At 38.7% G+C, this 18,615-nt stretch overlaps 1 pseudogene; it reads left to right on the top strand.

The window, feature by feature from the left end:
• The first annotated feature begins 13,323 nt into the window (after positions 1-13,323).
• Positions 13,324-13,977, top strand: LOC102019926 (annotated as a pseudogene).
• The last annotated feature ends 4,638 nt before the right edge of the window (positions 13,978-18,615 follow it).

Genomic DNA, 18,615 nt, shown 5'->3' with positions numbered 1-18,615 from the left:
GGGGAGGCTGAGGCAGGAGGATCATTGTGAGTTCAAGACCAGCCTGGACTACAAAGTGAGCTCAAGGCCAGCCTAAACTGCACAGCAAGACCCTGTCTCAAAAATGAAAAAAAAAAAAAAATAGAATGCTGCAAACAAAGCCTGATAGGTAATTCTGGTCAGAGCTGGTCTGATAGACATGAAGACAGTAAAGGCCAGGCTCAGGTTTCAGTTGGGAATAACTGTTTCAATGGTAAATGGGGTAGAGGCCATGTGTGTTATACTCTGGTAGAAAATTTATCTATATTTTGCACATGTCCCAAGATTTTTTTGGAGATTGAGATTAAGGACAGTGGGGCTGGGGATTTAGCTCAGCAGCACAGCACCTGCCTGGCAAGCGCAAGGTTGTGAGTTTGATTCCCGGTACCAGAAAACAAACAAACAAACAAAAAAGAGATTAAGGACAGTGGAGCAATTGATTTGGTGAGGAAACTCTAAGGCAACCCAACTTCAGGTGATGGCATGGGTACTGCTGGCTGCTTTTAGCCAGAGTTATGCATAGTGAGACTTGGATGCACAAAGAAGAGTAGAAAAATGTGAAAAACTTAATTTTTAACCAAGAAAGAACTAAAGTTGGGGTCAAAGGAGTTGTGGCTGCTGACAAAATCAGTGTCATTAAAGAGAAACCAAGCACTTTGTAGAGGGACAAAAAGAAAGATGGCTTGAGAGTGTTTCAGAAATCAGAGAGACCCGATGCATAGAAGGCTCAGGGTACAAAAGTATCAGTCTCTCATATGAGAAGAGAGTCCCTGGAAGCTTTGCTAGAGAAGAGCCTTGTGGGTAACTGGTTCTCTAGGATTCATTTTACTGTACTTAGCCATCTAGGGGCTCAGAGGCCACTACAGCCATGGTCCAGGAGAGGCTGGCCACCACTTACACTGGCAGACTGTGGCATCATCCACGTGATGCTGGCATGTAGAATGCAAGCGTTGTGGGGTCAAGGAGCCTTACACAAGACCAGGCAAGGAGCCTCTGAGAAGCAGCATGTGAAGCTGTGGGGATAAAGCTGAAGGTGTAGCAGTGAACCCAGGAAATCAGGGATGACAGGAACATGGAGCATCTGCCAAGGAAAGCTGTAGGGGAGCCATGAGGGGAGCTAGTCCAAGAGAGAAGTCATGTGGGTTGTAACCAGCAAGGGCATAGAATTGAGGCTTGCCAAGACTTTTGGAACTCACATCTCATCACCAAGTGCCTAAATGCCAGATGTGGTGTTAGAGTACTTAACGTTTGCCCTTCTGGAGTTTGGTCTTGCTTTGGTTCAATTCTTTTCTATCTACCTATTCCTTCCATGCAGAATGGGGATGTTTACCCTGTGCCATTGTACCTTGGATTACATAACTTATTTCTTATTTTTACTGATATTCACAGCTAAGAGTTGTCTTGAGTATCAGTGGAGACTTGGGCTTTTTATTTTATTTTATTTATTTATTATTTTTTTTTCTGGTACCAGGAATCGAACTCACTACCTCACACTTGCCAGGCAGGTGCTGTGCCACTGAGCTAAATCCCAGGCCCAAGACTTGGACTTTTTAGTAATGCTAGGACTACTGAGACTTTGAGAGGAGATTATTAGGCTTCAATTGTATGGAGGATAGTTGTATCATGTTAGGTGGAATTGTGACCTTGTGTTTATTTGGTGAGTAAGTATGGCTTAAGGAAATACATTTGGGTATCAAATTGACAAAGGTAGAATATGACAGTTGCGATGGAGTGTAAGCTTGGGTTTTGGGATCTGCACAGGGGATTGATCAAACATACCTCTGGATGTGTTTGGCTGGGTCACGGAGGCATGAATTTAGGATCTACATAGTCCCTCACCCCTTCTGCTCTGGTACCATTACCTGTTCTGCTTCTCGCTGGTCATGAACTGAGTAGTTTTGTTCCACCATGCCCTTTCACCGTTGCACTTTGCCTTGGAGGAAGCTTATCGTGGACTGGCTGTCCTGAAACCATGATCCAAATTAAACCTCTCCTTTAAGTTGTGGGTGTTGGCGAGTGTGTCCCAGTGAAAGGAAAGCTGATTGATATACAGTCTTACTGAACTACAGCCCTGGTTCCGGCAACACCTGTGCAACCCCTCTCCATTCTCTTCAGTCAACTGTATTAAGGACTTAAGATCTTTTCAGCAGGGCCGTCTATTAACTAGCACATGAACTGAGCAAGATGACTCAGTAATTTGCTCTCTGAGTACTCTTTTCTTGGTGTGGGGGGGTGTCGGGACTGGATAAAAGAGAGATGGAACATTCAATTCAGCTCCCAGAGACTGCCGGACAATATATGATGTGCTCAGTTGAGGAAAAAAATTAGAACTCAAGAAATGTTGTGTCCTCAAAGGCATTGCATGTCAAAAGACAGATCTACAGTGATTTAGAAATTAAGTATTTTAATCAGAAATGGCCTCATGATTGTTCAACCTGTGCAATCACTCAGGGCCAGTGCTCAGAAGGACTCTACACTGGTTGGTCTGCTCTTTCCAATTTGAAATTCTTAATAATTTTGGCTAATTATATTACAAACATATGTCAATAAAAAGTTTTAAAAACTAAGGCTGGGCGTGGTGGGGCACTCCTGTAATCCCAGCACTTGGGAGGCTGAGGCAGGAGAATTATTGTGAGTTTGAGGCCAGCCTGGGTTACAAAGTGAGGTCAAGGCCAGCCTGAACTGCATAGCGAGACCCTGTCTCAAAGAGACCAAAAAAAAAAAAAAGGTTGAACCCTTTAGCTATGATTCCCTCACCCATAGAAACCCATTTAACCTCATTTATTCCTAAGCCGCAATGAATCTATTTCACGTCTCTATAGATTTCTCTGTTATGGATATTTCATATGAAAAGAATCACATATGAATTTTGGGGACTAGCATTTTTCACTTAGCATAATGATTTAAAGACTGATCTCTGTTGTAGCTGGTATGTTATTCGGACCTTTATATGGGTATTATGCCATTATATTGATACATCATATTTTGTTTATCCATTTGCCAGTTGATGGAAATTTGGGTTGCTTCCACTTTCCAGGACATTGTGAATAATGCTGCCATAAATTATATTTCAGTACTTTATTGTCATGATAATCATTTGAGTACTGAAATATGAAGCCAGTCATGACAGTGCATGTGTCTAATCTGGGTGCAAAAGTTAATAGTATGTGAGATGACTAACAGCAGCAGTGAGTTCAGAGGAAACAAAGGCTAAGTAGACACCTGAGCTAAACTGGTTACTTCTTCACACAATTTTGTTCTTACTTACATTTATATAGCATTGAACTTGTAATTGTTTATTTACATTTTTCTTCACTTAACAAAGAAGGTAGATCTACAAAGGCTTTTTTATTTTTGTATTTCAGCTTCTAGTACTGTACCCTAGCACTAAAATAACCATTGTTAGAGGAAAGGAGGAAGGGAGAGAGGGATTTGTTTGCTCTTGATCATATTCTATTTCTGTATCTGGTGCTACTCTTGATACTCTGCTTCAGCCCTCCTTCATTTCATGTTTAGTAATAGGTTTTATAGTCTATGTAACATTACCCATCCCTAAGTATGCTAGTTAACTCTGATAATTCAAATATTTATGCCCTTGTAGTCCAGGTTATAAATATATGTAGGTGATTGTGCAGCATACACAGTTTTATTTATGTCTTACTGACCAAAAACTCAGGGCATGATGGAAATCCTGCTCTTGTAAAAACAAAAAACAAAACAACTCCTGTTGTAATATTCTTGACTTAAAAGTTCTAGATAAACACTAATGAAATTTTAGTCTCCACTTTTACTTCAGGATATATATATATATATATATTTTTTTTGAGACAGGGTCTCTTTATGTAGTTCAGCTTGGCCTTGAATTCACTACGTAGCCCAGGCTGGCTTCAAATTCACAGCAATCTTCCTGCCTCAGCCTCCTGAGTGCTGGAATTGCAGGCATATGCTACCACATCCAGCCTAATTCTGGATATTTTGAGACAAACTTTTTTGTTGATATCTCAAAAATTATATTTCCAAACTTTATGCATTTCAAATGGCTTTTAAAGTATAATTTCATACTTACAAATGTTTTATGTTTCTGCTGTGCTAGGGTTCAAACTCTAAGGCCTCATGCATACTAGGAAGTGCTCTAGGGATACATTCACAAATGTAATTGCATATATTATTTTGTTTTTGTTTTGGAGACAGCCTCTTTCTATGTAGTTAAAGCTGGCCTTGAACTTACTATGTAGTCCAGGCTGATCTTGAATTTGTAGTGACCTTCCTGCCTCAGCCTCCCTAGTGCTAGGATTACAGGCATGCACCACCACACTTCACTCAAAATCATATTTTAGGGGCCGGGGATGTAGTTCAGTGGCACAGTGCTTGCCTGGCAAGTGTGAGGTTGTAAGTTTGATTCCCAGTACCAAAAAAGATCATATTTTAAATTGGATGCTTATTGATGACATAGCAGGAAATATATTACTCAACACTGAAAGTTCATTAACATTAAATTATAATATTTAATATTTCCAAAATGTTTCTCACAAACACATCAATCTCATCCATGTTTCAATTCAATTTAGCACACATTCTGTGAAAAATAGAGTAAGTTGGGTTTTGCTCAAAGTGTGCTTACTATGAATTGAAGCATTTATTATCTTTTATGCTCCTAGGACTATACTTGGTGTTAGCACAATTCAAAGTTGAGTAATACATATTTTCTCCCTCCTAGAAAGGCAGAATATTTTAGTGGAAGAAATAAACAAAATATATAACTAATGATGATTAATTATAAGCTAGACTGTGACTTGTTTTGTTTTCTGGTTTTTTTTTTTTCCTTTTTAAGAGTTCCAATTATAATTATAAGCAAATGCTAAATTAATGCAAGAGATGTGTCAGGAATGTCCTTACCAAACCGGTATCATTTACTGCAGCCCTTGGAGGGTGAGTTAGATATACTCGTAAGATGCACTGGAAGCAAGGCCTTCCCAGACAGAGGGAAGAGCAAGAAGAAAGGAAGAGGGCTAGGGGCTGGGGATTTAGCTCAGTGGCACAGCGCCTGCCTGGCAAGCGTGAGGTTGTGAGTTCGATTCCCGGTACAGGAAAAAAAAAGGCAGAGGGCTAAGTAAAAATACAGCATAGTCATCTGAAATCCCTCAAGTGGAAAGCTAAAGTGTGTACAGATGGTAGGGAGGCAACCAAGATAGGAACAGTGGGAGAGTAGATATTTTTAGGAAAATAAGAAGAGGAAACAATGAACAGGTGATATGAAATATGAAACTAGATGACCTACTTTAGGAAGAGTAGATTAGTGAATGAAAAGTAAAAGGACTGGGGAAAGGAAATTGTAATTATTATTTAAGGACTCAGCAGAGGAAGAGAAATCAGTAAATACTTAAGCAGAAAACCCTAAAGAAAAGTACTGAGGTCTGAAGTTTTAATTTATTGTCCTTCTTGATGCTCTTCCTCTCTTGGGAGATATATCATTTTCTGTTTTCTATTTGTTTGTTTGGTTTTGGTTTTTTTGCAGACAGTCTTGCTATGTTGCCTAGGCTGGTTTTAACTCATGGACCCAAGTACTCATCCCACCTTAGCTTCCTAGGTAGCTATGACCATAGATGTACACCACCATCATGTCCAGTCAGAGATAGGTATTGATAATGAGATTATTTAAAAATTTTAAATTTATAAGTCTTTTCCAGAGAATTTCTTTCTGACTTTACTTCTAGTTTCAAGGAGCAATTAACCAATGCTTTCCAAAGTAAGTATTAGAAAAGAAAATATTCACAAATATATATAATCCCACTCTTATTATTTCCTGCATCCAATTTAAGTAATCCATGGGTGTTGTTTTAGTCACCTTTCCATCTCTGGAAAAAGCACCCGACACACACAACTTAAAGAAGGCGTTTATTTTGCCTCACCGTTTCAGAGGTCTCAGTCTCTGGTTGGCCGGCTCCAAGGCAGAAATGGCACGGTGGAAGGGCCTGGTGGAGGAATGCTGCTCGACCCAAAACCAGGAAACAGACAGAAAGCAAGAGAGCCAAAGAGAGATACATTATCAAGAGGTATCCCCCCTACCATCAGTAAACCATCTCCTCCACGTGGGCCGCACCTCCTAATAGCCCACTCAGCTGTTGATCAATGGATCCATTGAGGAGTACGGTGCCTCCATGAGGCAATCATTTTCTGAAAGTCCCACCTCTGACCACGTGGTCTTTGGGGGGATATTAATATCTAGACAACAAAAGACATCACAGTTCTATCTTTCTTTTTCGTTTGCTTGTTTGTTTGAGACAGGGTCTCATGTAGTTCAGACTAGCCTTGAGCTTGCTGTGTAGGCTGTGTTGGCCTCAAACTCACAGTTATCCTCCTGGCTCAGCCTCCTGAGTGCTGGCATCACAGGTGTGTGCTACCGTGCCACCATGCCACCATCCCTTCTTTCTTTTATAAGAGGCATTTTATATGGGCATATGGGTACCAAAATGCTAATCTTTATATGCATTAGAAGTAAATTTTATTTTTGCATTATAATTTTTTATGTTTTCCTTGAAATAAAATCGATAGTTCATAATCAGGAAAAGTATGTTATCAAGACAGCTGTTGGCTTCTGCATTTTTATTTTTGCTTTTGTGAAAACACAGAGGAAAAATTAGTGTTATAATGAACTGGTATTTGCAAACAAAGAAAGCCTTTTACAAAAGATCCTTAGAACTAAAAGAAAAATCAAGGAGAAAGAAAAAGTCTTGCAATGGATTTAAAGCTCCCAAGAATTCAAAATATGATAAACAGGGTGACTGTTGTCTGTAAAATACTAAATATTCTGAATGGATAGAAGCATTCAGCTATAAGCTGATGACCTAAAGGCAGTTGTGGATTTTTAACCTCAAAAAATTTCTCATGTTACAGCAATTGAGATTCTGAAAAAAAATGTATAGAAAAGATTGTGTTTCATTCTCTTTATTTGCATGGATTATTGAAGGAATCCATCCTCCATTTACAGCTCTAAATAGGTAGTTACGATATTTATACATCTCAAGTTTAAGTGACCACTCTTGCCACCATCTGTACATGGATAATTTTTATCCTCAGAGCTATTGGTTCCAATGTATTGTTTTGACATTATACACTGCAGCTGACTCAAACAGAAAGAAATACCACAGCAACCGGTCCTTTAAAATAAAATTCAAACCAGTAATTGTCATAGTATTGTGAAATCTAATATCCTGATCACTCACACTGAGTTCACTGCAGAGTCCAAGTGAAAACTAGGGAAAATAAGAATAAAATCTGTGCGTAAATTATCATCCCTCACTTGACAAAAAATTCCTCAGCCAAGACTACAGAGTCCAATCTAAGAACGTTACAAAGAAGTACAGTTCCCCAAGCTTGTCGACTCTGGTTACTGACTGATATTTAAGGCTTCCCTTTCCACTTCTATTCTTTTCAGTTACAGTGTAGTATAACTTGTTTAAATTCTTTTCAAGAACTAAAGTTTCAAAAACAAAAACAACAATTTTAAAGCAAAATCTTCCTGGGAGTATAGATTCAAACTACAGAAAAAAAAAATATGAGAACAGGATGTAAGAAATCATCATATACAATACATTTCTAGAAATTTTAATAGTAGCCATGGCATAATAAATATTAAGTCATAAAATCATAGCTATAAAAGAGTATTTAAAAACTCATTTTAGAAAGTTTGAATGACTGCCTATAATCCTAACACTGGGTCTTGGAATATAGCTCAGTGATAGAGCATTTGCCTAAAAAAAGTTATATAATCATAACACCATCAGTTGGGGGGAAAAAGAGGCAGAGAAAAAACACATGGATTATACAAAAGGATAGTTTTGAGAGATCACTAATGTTATTTATTTACAATGTTTTATGTATTTCCAAATTTCAATAAAATTGAAGTCATGTTAAATAGCTTAATAAAAATCTGTCTAAAAGTGGAGAGAGAAAAGATCCTGGTAAGTTGCTCTATTGGTTAATTCCTAATCTTAGTTGCAATATACACTGACATGATTCCATTATCTAAAGTTATTAGGTCAATATTATTATAATTAAATGTAGATCCTCCCACATTCAGGTCACTTTTTATGAAATAACTAGACCCTGGAGTATGATGACAAGAAGGATGAATGTACTCAGACTCATGCAATCACTCAGGTAACAAAATTAGACACTGTATAAATACCAGGAGTCAAATATGATAAAAGTGTGTTTTAGACAGTTCCTTTTTTTTTTTTTTTTTTTTTTTTTCTGGTACCAGGAACCAAACTCATAACATTGTGCTTGCAAGGCAGGTGCTATGCTGCTGAGCTAAATCCCTAGCCCCAGACACTTCCAATCTGGACATCATTGTCATCTTATTCTAACCTGGGATGTAAATATAACCTGCACCAGGCTCTATCTGTCCCCTTAGGCTTGGAGCTATAGTTCCTTATTGTTGCATTGTGCTTCAACTCTATCCTACATCAACCCTGGTCTTAGATCATCTTCCTTTCCCTTATAGGAAAGGCTTATTATGAAAGTTTTATTGGCAAAATGTCTGAGCTGTGTTGAACCCTCCGATCAAATTTGTCATGTCAACATCAAAACCCTGCAGCTGGGTGTGGTGGTGCACACCTATAATCCCAGCACTTGGGAGGCTGAGGCAGGAGGATCGTTGCAAGTTCGAGAACAGCCTGCACTACAAAGTAAACTCAAGGCCAGCCTGAACTGCGTAGTGAGACCCTGCCTCAAAAAGACAAAAAAAAAAAAAAAAAAAAAAAAAAAGTTGCAGAAATGAAAGTAGCAAAGCCCTCCACTGTCCCTAGCTCTCAGTTTGTTATGTTGAGTAAAATATTTTAATCATATCTGAGGGTAGAACAGATAGCAAATGAAGACAATGAATCTGTCTATGGAGGAGCCAAGCAGAGAGATAAAACCTTCCCTGTCATGTCCTCAGTGACCAGCCTCTTCCAACCAGACCCACCTCCAGACAGCAGGTCCAGGATGGCACACCCAAATCTAATCACCTTGCAAACACTTGCGGCTGTGGGGGCTGCTTTAGCTTTAGCCCATACACAATGCTTTCTTTTTGTCTCTACACTTACCATTATCTGTTTTCAACTGGTTACAACTGTCCATACCAGGGGTCTGAACAAAAATTCAGAAGGCAATGAGTTTTTCAGAGATAGAAATCTCAAGAAAGAAGGCTCCAAGATTGAAATTATTATGCAGAAAGTGTATTATGAAGTCTTTTGGAATCAATACCTGTGCAGGAAGGGAAGAAAGCTAGAGGTCTTGGCTTGACCTCATAGGGAAATCTGAAGTTGAAACGTCTCCAGTTGAACTAAGAAGGCCTGATGATGAACAGTGCTGTGAGCTGCTTTGTTTTGTTCCTTGAGAGAGTCTCACTAAATTTCCCATGCTGGAATAGGCCTAGAACTTGGGATGCTTTTCTTCTACCTCCCAAGTGACCAGGATTTAAAAAATTTTTTGAGACAGAGTCTTCCTATATTGCTATGTTGTCCAGGCTAAGCTCAAATTGTGATCTTCCTGCCTTGGATTCCCAGACGTTTTGTCACCAGTTCAGGTAGGTGAGGTTCACTAGAGATTTAGGCAGCCTGAAGAAGAGACAAAGAGCTGTGGACTGGATTAAACATCTTTAACATAGTTCATCAGTTTAGCTGCAGCCCCCAGCCACTATCTAATTAATTGCAGCTGTCCTCAGGCCGCTTAATCTCTCCCCTCTCACAGCAGTCCCCAGTTGCTTAGTCTACCTTTATACCCTGTGCCAGTAATGACATTGGTTATATAACTTATTTACACCATCAAGCATTGACCTTGGCTACAGAAGTTATTTACACTGGGGTAGTGGGGATTGTGCTTGTGCTTGTGTCCTGTTCACATAGAACCTGGTCCCTCCCAGACGCCCTTCACCCCACAGTCTGAACTAAAGTACCAGCATTGTAGACTTTGTGTTTCTCTGTACCAGAGACCTGGGATTATAGGGATGTGCCACCACACCAAGTTAAACAAATATTTATTGATAATCTGTGTGATAGAGCCTTATTCTAGGCAATAGAGATATCACAAAACAGTCTTGACTCTCATAAGGCTTATATTATAGTCAGGAAGATGGATAATAAAATTATTTATTTATTTATTTATTTTAGTGCCAGGCATTATTTAACTTATTGTTACAACAGATCTGAAAGGTAGTATTGTTATCTCTAATTAACAGTAGATGAAATGGAGCCTTAAAGATGTTGTTTCAGTTTTTATTGCCATGTAATAAGCAATCTCAAAATTTACTGACTTAAAACAACAATAATCACTCATTTGGTCATAATTCTGCATATCATAGGAATTTTGAGTGGAATTGCATTGAATGTATAAATCATTTTTTGAAATATGGCTATTGAAGTGAATTAGTTCTACTGATCCATGAATGTGAAAAGTAGGTTCATGTTCTGGTGTCTTGACCAATTTCTTTTTCCTCCTTGGTTAGGTTGATTTCTAGACATTTTTAACTGATGCTATTGTGAGTAGAATTATTTTATTGATTTCTTTCTCAGCTACTTCATTATTGGTATATAGAACAAGTATTGGATTTTTTTAGTGTTTATTTCATATCCTAGGAAGTTTTAAATTGTAATGAACTTCAACTTACTGATTTTTTTTCATAGATTATGGTTTTGGCACTGCATTTATTTTTTTTTCCAGTACCAGGAATCGAACTCATGACCTCACACTTGCCAGGCAGGCGCTCTGACACTGGGCTAAAACCCCAGCCTCTTGGCACTGCATTTAAAAACTCATTACTAAACTTGCCATATAGATTTTTCTTCTCTGTCTCTTGGAAGTTTTGGTTTTTCATTTTATACTTCTGTCTACATTCAATAGCACTGTTAAATGACTTGATGAATGCTAGTGACAATAGAAATGAATCAAAAGATGTTGGCAGGGGGAGAAAATTACTGGTTCTATAAATTCTGAAGCCATCAGGATAAAGTTACTCTTGATCTTAGCCAAAAGGCCAGGAAGTGATCAGCATAAGTTAATAGTTAAAGTCCATTGGGAATTCACTCAGGGAACTAAGTTGCCTTAAGGAACAGCTTAGGCAGAAGGGCAAGAGTCAGGGTAGACCAATAGGTCAAGGATACAAGGTCAAGGTCAAGACCAATAGATAGAAGGATCTGGTTCATCGATCAGAAGTAGTCCAGTACCCTGGAGAGCTCCCGAGAGCCTTTCTTTTGAGAGGCTCCCAGAAATCTAAATTCTATCCATGATCTTGAGAAACTCATATGCATTGTATGCATTTTAAATAACTCTAAAAGTATTACAACAGTATAAAACAGAGGAAAGCGGAACACGAAGAAAATAAAATCTTATCATTCTTAACTAATAACAATGGTAAAAAGACATCCATCCATAAATGGACCATATTTATTTGTTCCTACCTTCCTTTATAGGTAATCTCTCAAATGTGTATATTTTCTGTAGTTAAAATTTAATACTGCCAGGTGCGGTGGCACATGTTTAACTCTAGCTACTTAAGAGGCTGTAGCAGGAGAATCATTAAGTTCAAAATCAGTCTGGGCAACTTTGAGACAGTGTGACACTGTCTCAAAAAAGGGTTGTGGATGTAGCCAGTGGTAGAGCAGCCTTGGGTTCAGTCCCCAGTGCTGCCCCCAAATAATACCTAATATTATGTAATTAAGTATATTGTTTCACTTGTAATTAGTATTGTGTCAAGCCTTTGTCTCTGGCAGGAGAGAGACAAGGAGGATGAGTAGTCAATCAAACTAGATTGGAGTTCCAAGTCTTGAGTGGGTATGCAGTTTTGTTTCTTTCTTTCTTTTTCTTTTTCTTTTTCTTTTTTTTTTGGTCTTTTGGAGACAGGGTCTCACTATGCAGTTCAGTCTGGCCCTGAGCTCACTTTACAGCCCAGGCTAGTCTCGAACTCACAACGATCCTCCTGCTTCAGCCTCCCAAGTGCTGGGATTATAGGTGTGTGCAACCACGCTCAGCCTAGTTTTCTGTTTTATACCAGCGTTCTTTATTTTGGGAGTACTGGAGATTGAACCCAGGGACACTCCATTACTGAGTTACACCCCCAGCCATTTATATATTTATTTAACTTAACTACGTAATTTATTTATTTTGCAGTACTAGGGATTTAACCTAGGGTCATTGCACTTGGCTATATACTCTGCTCTTTTTTTTCAAATTTTGATACAGAGTTCCATTAAATCACTAAGTTGTCCAAGCTAGGCTCAAACTTGTGATCCTCTTATATTGCTGGTAGAATAAGCATAAGCCACGATGCCTGATTCTTTATTTTTTGTGGGGAGTACTGGGAATTTAACCCACAGCCTTTCCACTGAGCTAAATCTCCAGCCCTTTATTTATTTATTTATTTTTTCTGGTACCAGGAATCGAACTCATGATCTTACGCTTGCCAAGCAGGTGCTGTGCCACTGAGCTAAGTCCCCAGCCCCTTACTTTTTATTTTGAGAATTAGTCTTACTAAATGACTAAGTTTTCCAGGCTGGACTTGAACTTGTGATCCTCCTGCCTCAGGCTCCCAGAAAACATGCAAACTCCCAGATTACATGCATGCACCAACATGCCTGGCTCTTATTTTTTATTTTGAGGCAGGATCTTGCTAAGATTCCCAAGCAGACCTCAAATTTTTGATTCTCCTGCCTCAGCTTCCCTCAGTGTTGGGATTGTAAGCATGAATCATGTACTCAGCTATTCCTCTCCTTTCTTGAGTTCCAAATACATAGCAGTCACAATGGCCTCTTTATTTGCAATATTTGTCTTCTTAAATTCAATTTCTGCATAATGCCTAAGAAATATTTCTAGAAGATTAATTTATTTTAAAGTTTCTGATTGTTTTCCTATTTGTATTAGTGTTTAAAGGGCAGTCTCCAAAGTCAGACAAAATTAGATTCAAATCTTTACTTACTATTGTGTGATCTTGGACAATTTCCTTGTTTTCTGTAAAGTAAGCTCTTCACGGAGCTTTTAGAAAAATCAAATAAAACAACATATAAATTACTTTACATATAGCCGACATAAAACAAACATTTAGTGAAGGTTATTATTGTTACTATCATTGTTATTATATCTTCAGAGAAGTTCAAATTTCACTGCATGTTAGCAGACTGGAGTTTTAGTAGCTCATAATAGCAACATATTCTTTGGGATAAATACTTTCTCTACAACTCTAATTATGTGCATCTTGTGGTAGCAGTTAATAAAAGACCACTTCTTTAGTTATAGGGATTGATACTGATACAATTTTTGTCGAACATTATGTCTCACTTTCTTGGCTATAGTACTTGGTCCCTGCTCAACTGTGAAAAGGATCATTGGTGGCTCAGTGAAGACACTGGGAAGCATCACCTAAGAGAGTATTTTAAACATCATGGGAAAATTAAAGTGATTAAAATCACGACTGATCAAGGTAGAAGCAAGAAGGGAGTCTTTGCTTTTGTAACTTCTGATGACCATGATTCTATGAATGAAATTATCATTCAGAAATACCATACTGTGAATGGCTACAATGCTGAAGTGAGGAAAGCCCTGTTGAAGCAAGAGGTGATTAGTGCTTTGTCTAGCCAAAGGGCTCATAGCAGTTTTGGAAACTGTGATGGTGCTTGTAGAGGCAATGACAGCCTTGATCATGAAGGAAACATCAGCAGTAGTTGAGATCATGGTGATTATGGTGGCAGCAGGGACAGCTACAATAGATTTGGTAATGGTGGGAGCAATTTTGGAGGTGGTAGACGCCACAGTGGCAATTACAACAACCAGTCTTCCAGCTTTGGACCTGTGAAGAGAGGAAATGGAAGCAGAACCTCTGGCCTGTATGGTGGTAGAGGCCAATACTTTGCCAAACTACAAAACCAAGGTGGTTATAGTGGTTCCAGCAACAGCAGGAGCTATGGCAGTAGCAGAATATTTTAGTTACTGCCAGGAAACAAAGTTTAGCAGAGAGGAGAGCCAGAGAAGTACCAGAGAAGCTATAGGTTTCAACGTATTTCAGAGTTCAGCCAAGCACAGTGGTGAGGCTATGATGCTACAAAAAAGACATGTTTTAGACCATACTCATGTATGGGCAAAGAAATTGCTGAGGGCTGTATTTGTGAATAATTGTATAACAGGTTATTTTGGTTTTTGTTCTGTGGGAAGTGCAAATATTCCAACAAAGGATTTTAATGTAGATTATTTTTTACACCGAGGAAGTTCACTGGTAAATGTAACAGTATGATTGTGACACTGAATAAATGTGTCTTTATCAAGGGAGAGATTTGTTACAGGAGCATTATAGCTGATTGCTATTAGGAGGTGAGACCTAAAGAGGAGCATCACTGTGGGCATGATCTGGAAGGTTATATCTCTCTTCCCAGCTCTTCTCTTGATTCTCTTTGCTTCCTGGCCACTGGGAAGTAGAAGCTATTCCTCCTCCATGTCCTTGTGCCATGCCATCTTGTCTTGGAGCCAGCTGAATACGGACTGAAATGTGAGCCAAAATAAACCTTTCCTTCTTTTTGATGCATGTCTGAGGTATTTTGTCCCAGCAATGAGAAAAGTGACTAAGACGTGAAGCTTGTTCAGATCGCATTCATGGCCTTTGTAATCAATACTACTTGTTATATGAGGTCTCTTACAATGATATATAGATATAGATATAGATACAGATATATAGGGAATTGAACCTAGAGTCCTGTGTGTGCTAAACAATTACTCTACCCCAAGTTATGCCCCTGGTTCAAAGTGATTTGTTTTGACTGTAAATTTTCAACTGCCAAGACAGCACTAATATCACTCGATGGCACTGCATGTAAATTCTCCTGGGATTTCCGTAGGAGGAAGGTGACTTCACAAGGCAAAAATTATTAGGTAACAGAAGTAACTGGTCATGGTGGTGCACACCTGGAATCCCAGCACTCGGGAGGCTGAGCCAGGAGGATCCCAGTGATTTGGAGGCCAACCTGGGCTACATAAGTGATTTCAAGGCCTGCACTACATAGCAAGACTCTATCTCAAAAAAAGAAAAAAAAAAAAAAAGACAGAACAGCTACACATCAATTTTTCTATGTTTTTAAATTTTTGCCAAGCCGGGTGTGGTGGTGCACGCCTGTAATCTCAGCAATGGGGAGGCTGAGGCAGGAGAATCATTGTGAGTTTGAGACCAGCCCGAGCTACAAAGTGAGTTCAAGTCCAGCCTGAACTACATAGTGAGACCCTGTCTCAAACACACACACACACACACACACACACACACACACACACAAAGTGTTTGCCATGCAAGTGTTCTTGAAATTGATATGATGCCTAATTTTAGATTAGTTGTATAGTTTCAATTGCTTTTATTTTAAAAAACTGCTTTTATAGTTAAAACTTTTACCTTACAGACACTAAGAGTTAAGGCAGGGAGACTCAGACTGTTCTGAATAATAACAACAAATAATGCTTTTTTCACCATTTTCATGAGGGTATAGCTTGGCAAACCCTAATCTTATGTCCACAACATGCACTCTTACCTTCTATCACAGTTTATATCTAGATGTCCCCCTGCCAAGTCTTTGTGCTCATAGGTGGGTCTTTTGGGAGGTGATTGGATAATTGGAGTGTCTTAATTACTTTTCTCATTGCAGAGGCAAAATATCTAACACCCAAAGTTAAAGGAGGAAAGATTTATATGGTTCGTAGCTCATACAGGCTTCAGTTCATAGTTGGCTGACTCCAAGGGAAGGTGGCATGGCAGAGAGGCATTGCAGAGGAGAAACAGTTCCCAGCAAGCAGGCAGGCCAGAGCAAGCAAGGGACCTTAGCAGCTTCTTTCTGCACACTTTTTCTTCTATCTAGGCTACCTGGATTAGGGTGGTGCCAAACCCATCAGTGGACTGGTTTAGAAATCACACACTCTTAATCCCAGCATCACATACTCTAGGTCCCGCCACCTCTGAAAAAGCCCCACCTATGACTGCATGAGGATTTGGAGAGACATTTAGACACAAGCCATAATAGGAGGCAGGACACCTTTTTTTTTTTTTTTTTTTTTTTTTTTTTGGTCTTTTTTGAGACAGGGTCTTACTATGCAATTCAGGCTGGTCTTGAGCTCACTGTGTAGCCCAGGCTGGTCTCGAACTCACAACAGTCCTCCTGCCTCAGCCTCCCAGGTGCTGGGATTGCAGTCATGCACCACTACACCCGGCTAGGCATTAATACTTAACAGTGGATTATAGTTAAATGTGATGTTGGCAGGTGAAGTCTGGTTGGAGGAGGTGGGTCACTGGGAGTGTGGCTTAGAAAGGTCTCTCTTTCTCCTCCCTTAATCTCTCTTGGCTTACAGTGTCTATACTGTGAACTATTTCTCCTCTGCCATGCTGCCCTGTCTTGAAGCCAGCTAACTATGAACTGAAACTTGTACAAACTGAGTCAAAATAAACCTTTTCTCTTACTGTTGTTGGTGTAATGTATCGTGTCTCTGCAACAAGAAAGTAAGTAAGATACCTCCTACTCAGGTTTTTCAAGGTTGATCTTGAGGCATGAGACACCATAAAAACCCTAACGTATACAACTCAGAAGTGAGAGGCAGGAGACACACACCCTATGGAGCGAGGTATTGACCAATAGCAGACTTGTGCTGGTGAATAAATTCTCCTTTCTTCCTCCAGTGGAAAGATACATAGATCTTTAATATATAGATATTTGATCTATTTTGATTTTAATTTAGTACATGATGAGAGATATGGATCTAGAATCAATCTTCTCTCTATGGATATCCATTTTTACCAGCACTATTTATTAAAAAGACTATCTTTCCTGTCATTTTTGGGGCTTCTTTGTTAAATATTAAGTAAGTGAAAGTGCTTGGAGTTGTTTCTGTATCCTCTATTCTGTTTCACTGATCTATATGTCTGCATTTTTATAAATACCATGCTGTATTTATCACCGTAGCTTTTTAGTATAACGTGAAGCTTGAAATTGTGATTCCTTCTGCCTTGTTCTTATTGTCCAGCATTGCTTTTTGCTATTTTAGGTCTCTTCTAGATCAGTATGAATTTTAAGATTGTTTTCTCTAGTATTGTGAGAATGCTATTGGTATTTTGATTGGGATTACATTAAATCTACGTATCAGTTTTGGCCATTTTGACTTATTTGTTCTGCCCTGCCTATACAGGAACAGAGGATGGTCTCTCCATTTTCTGATGTCCCCTTTGATCTCCTTTTCTGAGTACCATAGTTATCATTGTAAAGGTCTTTTGCTTCCTTGATCAGGTTAATTCCTAGATATTTAATTTTTCTTGCTGCTAATGTAAAAGGTAATATTTCCCTAATTTCTTTCTCAGTGAGTTTATTATTGGTATACAGCAACACTGTTGTTGTGTGCTGACTTTGTGCCCTGCTACACTACTGAATTCGACTATTCTAGGAGTCTTTTGGTGGGAATTTCTGAGTCTTTTATGTAGAGAATCATGTCATCTCTCCCATATATATCCCATTTATTTATTTCTCTTGCTTGATTGTGGTCTGGCTAATTTTTTTTTAATGATGTTATTTAGCTGAGCATGGTGGTGCACACCTGTAATTCCAGCACTCGAGAGACTGAGGCAGGAGGGTCATTGTGAGTTTGAGACCACCTGGGCTACAAAAGTGAGCTCAACACCAGCCTGAACTGCATATCGAGACCCTGTCTCAAAAAGACAAAAACAAACAAAAAAAAGATGTTATTTAAATGTTGAAACAACTTTATTATGTCCATCAATGTAGGAAAGGGTTTAAAGCCTAAGAGTAGATTCCTATTACAGTATTTTCTATGACATTAAAATTTGCATATTTAGTAGAATTTCAACTGTACTCTTGAATTCATGAAAAATTATTCTTTGGTTTTAGAAATCTAATTGTTATAGGCTGACCATAGTTTTGTTCCACCTCATGTCCACCTTGTAATTTCCCATTTTCCCCCTGCCTTGGATCTGCCTTACTTTGTGGTTTTGCTCTGTAAAAGTCCCTAGAAAAGACAGAGTCTTGGGCAACCCACTTTGACCCCTCTTCTGTCTCTCTCTCTCAGGCAGAAGCTTTCTTTCCCTCAATAAATATATTCTGCTCTTAACCTCCATTGTTCCTAAAATTCATTCTTCAATTTTAGAAGCATGAACTTGTCCCAGATACCTTTCAGGTTTGAAGTTTCTATTTTCCTACATCATTTTGGAGGTCCCACTGAGATTGTTGGTCAGAGATAAGAGATTGCTTTTGTTTCATAGACTTTGGATTTGGATTCATTTAGGTAAGAAATTTTTATGCTTCGAATTTTGTTATGCTTTGCCAATTGCTTATAATTGCTTAGCTTTGTCTCCTAAGTTTTGTTAAAATGTTGATAAATCTAAATTAAAACATGGGAAGGTTATAAGGTTATGATATTTCTTTAATGGGACATACTATTCCTGTTTTGTTCTGGTATATGTTGCATTTATTTGTTTGTTTTTGTTTTTGTTTTCCAGTACTGGGAATTGAACTCACAACCTTGTGCTTGCCAGGCAGGCTGAGCTAAATCCCCAGCCCCCAAAGTGTTACTTTTTTTTTTTTTTTTTTTTTT

The sequence above is a fragment of the Chinchilla lanigera genome, unplaced genomic scaffold, assembly GCF_000276665.1.
Source record: "Chinchilla lanigera isolate Chin_1 unplaced genomic scaffold, ChiLan1.0 scaffold00022, whole genome shotgun sequence".
Lineage (NCBI taxonomy): Eukaryota > Metazoa > Chordata > Mammalia > Rodentia > Chinchillidae > Chinchilla > Chinchilla lanigera.
This window is presented reverse-complemented; position numbering and strand designations above follow the sequence as displayed.